The following is a 4735-nucleotide window of genomic DNA, read 5'->3' as shown; positions in this document are numbered from 1 at the left end:
GAGGCTCCCGCATCCGCTGCCGAGGATCGCGGATTCAGTAATCAGCATCACGCTCATGCGGTAAGCTGTCTTTGTCCTTTTACAGGGTATCAGTTTTTCATAGTTTGACTCTATGCGGGATCTGAGTTCCCTTATCTTTGATAGGATTGGGAGGTGACGTCCGGACAGATCAACTGTCCGGCTCCTTTGCCCGAAGGCCCAGCGGATGCTCGCTTGGTGAAGCTGCTGGTTCCGGCGCCCTATGTGGTGCCAGAGAAGAAGCCCACGAAAAGGGCCATGGGGACTCGAAAGAGTGCCCGGCGCCAGGAGGTGTCGGATTCGTCATCCGACGGTCCCGAAGCGCCTTCCTCTCGTGAAGACGAGGAGGAAGAAGAGGAGACCTCTCCCCCTCCAGCGGGAGGAGAGAAGAAAAGGAAGGCCGCCCTCTCTGAGGAGGCCGGAGGGTCCAAGAAGGGGAAAACCCTTCGTCCGGACTACTCCGACGACGTCGACGACAGCGAAGAGGAGTGGCAGCCCAGGGCCAAGCCCCTGGCAAAATCGTAAGTATCCGGATACCGGAGTAATTCATAGTATTCGTTTATTGCACAGCTTTCCCTTATGTCGAATATGCTTATGCAGCCCACCCAAAGACCGACTCGACGCGTCGTCGAGCAGCTGACTGGACTCATCGGAGGTGAACTCGCTTCGGACGGCTTCCTCCCCCCGCCCTATGGACGACACCGAGGAGTTGTCCCAACAGGTTCCAAGCAGGGAGGAGGTGGTCCCGGAGGTGCCGCAAGGCGACCTCCCGGACTCCACGAGTAAAGGGGATGAAACCCCCCAGGGCTCCAAGTCCGGCTTTAGGTCGGACACCGCTCCGGAACCTTCAAGGGTTCTGGAGTCCGGTGGGGGACCTCCTTCCAAGAGGAGCAAGTCCACCGTGCCGGCGACCCCCGTCCATCCGGAGGCGCCGAACAATATGTTGGAGGTGCTCCAAGGCGCTTCCATCGACGAGGAGCACCGCGCTATTATGAGTGCGGTGGTCCAGAAGGTTCAGTCCGCCAAGAGCGGACTGACTGAAGCTTGTACTAGCCTTTTGACAGGCTTTGAGGTAAGTAAATAATGTGTAAATAATATTACCGCATAGACAGTAGCCCCTGATTCTCTGTTGGGCGTTCGGGAAGAAAAGCCGAATAGAGGATCAAAAAATTCGCATGAGTCTAACAAAAGGAGTCAATATGTGTGTGCAGGCTTCTCTGCTGGCGTCTGCCGTACTCACTGCGGAAGTGGACACGCTGAAGCAGAGCCTCGAGAAGTCCGAGCAAGAGCTCGGGCGTGCCAAGAAGCAGCTCGAGGAGAAGGAAGGTAAGAAATACCTTGGTTGAATATGTATATAAAAAAGGTGCAATTGCAAGAAATGACAGGATTAACATGGCTATTGTAGGGGCCACATCTGAGGTGGCGAACCTTAAGCAAGCGCTGCTCGAGGCCGAGAAGAGTGCGGCCGCGGAGCGCACCGAGCGAGAGAGGTATGAGGCCGAGGTTGGCAAGGTGCGGCAAGAGCTCCAGGTTCTCATGAAGAAACATGAGAGTTTGGATCTTGACTCGAAGGCGTGAGCGTCCGAGCTCGCGGCGGCTATTGAAAATGCCAAGTCTACCAAGGCCGAATCCCAGAAGACCCTCCAGGAGTTGGATGAGGTGAAGAAAATAGCGACGGGTAAGGCATTCTTTATGCAAAGTAAACACATAAACGTGAGTTACTTGATACTTACCCGAATCCATAGCTCTCCAGGGTCATTTGCAGATCTTCCCCGAAGTGTATCCAATGCCGCCGCATTCTATCGAGCCGAGGAGGGAAGCTCGATGGAGAAGGTGTTCCGGTCTCAGTCTGCTGAGGCCGGACACCCCATGCCCCTGAGCGACCAGCTGAAGCAGCTAGTCGAGCTCCACAAGGCGGCCGAACAGGCCATGAAGGGCCTCCTAGTTCGGCTGTGGCCTGGAGAGGCTCTGCCTGGGAGCTATTTCGGGCTGGTGCGGCGGCTGGTGGAGGCCTGTCCAAGGCTCAAAGTCATCAAGCGCTCCGTCTGTATTGAAGGTGCCCGTAGGGCCTTTGCCCATGCTAAGGTGCACCGGGGCAGGCTGGATGCGGAGAAGCTTGTGAAGGACGGGCCACCAGCGGGGAAGGAGCATCGCAAGCCCGAAAATTACTATAAGGATGTTCTGAAGGGTGCCCGCCTTGTGGCGGATGAATGTACTAGGGATGTAATTTTTGATTAACACTCGCTCGTTTGTGTCCTGTGCGCTAAAAACTTGTTCATATGCGCTGAGCAATGCTGCTTGAATTTAAAATATTACCTTTTGTGCGGCTGTTTATCAATACTGAGAGATGGCGAGTCGTCGGCTTCTGCCCCCCTTGCCACTAGTGCTGGGGTGTTCGGGGATAAATCTAGGTGCTCTTGTTCCCATGTTTGGGTCCTTCGAGGGAGGCGCTCAGCCCGACGAACGAGGAAATCGGACTATAATGCATGAACACTCTCACTTAGCCATAGAATTCTATAATTTTAAATTTCGGCGAAGCCCCTAGTATTCGGAAGACCGAGTTCGGGGCGCTATCCATGCCTTGGCCGGACAGAGCCGACTTGTCGCCCTAAGCAGCATAAATCTTTAGGGACTCGAAAAAACCTCTCGAACAGTGACCAGCTCTCGCTTCATCATGACAGTCAGTTTTAGCTTTCTCCACTGAGGTGCTCGGCCCAGCTCAACTGGGGCACAATTGCAGTGGTTCTCCTAGTGCTACCTTAGCCGATATAGCGGAACGTAAGGCACCAAAACATAGGAGCCGGGAAAACCCAACTATTGACCCAAGACATGATTCGGAGCCGATGCATATAATGCTATAAGTTCGGGGTGCCACACTTGTGAAAATGTTCGGACTTCTCACACCATATTGAGGGGTGCTAAAAAGCCCCTGGCGTATTTTGGCGGTACCAAGTTGTACGGGTGCAACATGTCATTAAGGAACATTTATTTATAAAAAGATAGTGCAAAAATAGACAAAAGCTATGCATTGTTTATTAGAAATAGCTGCGATCACAGCAGAACGATACAAGTAATGCGATAAACGAAAAGTTGGACTATTTAACATGTCTGCTCCAGGGGAAAGCTGCGGAATAGTATGCGAAACAGGTATACTGCTCGTGATAGAGACCACCTGGGATTTCCGTGATGCGGCATGGCTTGTCTACTTCCCTGGTTCATGCATCGTTTGTGCGGCAATTGAACTGCCGAACAGGCCTTCTGAAGAGTAGAGTCCTGGAGGTAAGAGAAAAGTAAAAGATCGGCAGCCCCTTGTGCGGTTTAAGCCGTGTTTTGGGCGTGCCGTGATGGTGCCCCTCCCCCTATGCCCATGGTATTTCTAGAGCGTAATTATGTACACGAAGTACTGGCGTCGCCTTTTTGCTAGGGTTGGGGTTGGGGCCGTATTACTATGCCTGCTCGAAATGTGCCAGGTGGTCTTGTTGTAGGTTACTCCGGGCGCGCTTGACGGTGTTCGGACGTTTAGTGGCCGGACTGGAGAACTACCTGGAGAGGCTGCTTTGTACTTTCGCTGCAAGGGCCGCCGTGTGCTCCTCCGTTCGGAGGGAGCGTTCGGTGTTTCCATTGACCGTAATTACTCCACGAGGGCCTGACATCTTGAGCTTAAGGTATGCGTAGTGCGGTACCGCATTGAATTTGGCGAATGCGGTTCGTCCGAGCAGTGCATGATAGCCACTTTGGAATGGGACTATGTCGAAGACCAATTCCTCGCTTCGGAAATTATCCGGGGATCCGAAGACCACTTCAAGTGTGACTGAGCCTGTACAGTTGGCCTCTACACCTGGTATTACGCCTTTAAAGGTCGTTTTGGTGGGCTTAATCCTCGAGGGATCGATGCCCATTTTTCGCACTGTATCCTGGTAAAGCAGGTTCAGAGTGCTGCCGCTGTCCATGAGGACTCTAGTGAGATGAAATCCGTCAATAATTGGGTCTAGAACCAATGCGGTAAATCCTCCATGACGGATGCTAGTGGGATGGTCTCTTCGATCAAAGGTGATCGGGCAGGAGGACCATGGGTTGAACTTTGGGGCGACTGGCTCTACCGCATATACATCCCTTAACGCGCGCTTCCGCTCCCTTTTTGGGACGTGGGTGGCGTATATCATGTTCACCGTCTGCACTTGTGGGGGGAAACCCTTCTGTCCATTGTTGTTCGGCAGCCGGGGCTCCTCCTCGTCGTCGCTATGCAGCCCCTTGTCTTCATTGTCGGCGCTTAACTTTCCTGCCTGCTTGAACACCCAACAATCCCTGTTGGTGTGATTGGCCGGCTTTTCGGGGGTGCCATGTATTTGGCACAAGCGGTCGAGTATTCAGTCCAAGCTGGACGGGCCCCTAGGATTCCTTTTGAATGCCTTTTTCTGCTGACCGGATTTAGATCCTCTGAATCCGGCATTAACTGCCGTATCCTCAGCATTGTGGCCATTAATGCGGCGCTTCTGCTTGTTGTGATGCGACCTGCCACTAATGTCCCTGGTGTCCGAACTACCAGGGTTCTTGGTCATATTGTTGCTGCAAGCAAGCCAGCTGTCTTCTCCCGCACAAAATTGGGTCATGAGTGTCATGAGTGTTGCCATGGATTTCGGCTTTTCCTGTCCAAGGTGCCGGGCCAGCCACTCGTCACGAATATTGTGCTTGAAGGCTGCTAGGGCCTCAGCGTCTG

This window comes from Triticum urartu, chromosome 1A (genome assembly GCF_056163025.1).
Source record: "Triticum urartu cultivar PI428250 chromosome 1A, HENAU_Tu73, whole genome shotgun sequence".
Lineage (NCBI taxonomy): Eukaryota > Viridiplantae > Streptophyta > Magnoliopsida > Poales > Poaceae > Triticum > Triticum urartu.
The sequence above is the reverse complement of the archived record's forward strand: the minus strand, read 5'-3'. Positions refer to the sequence as shown.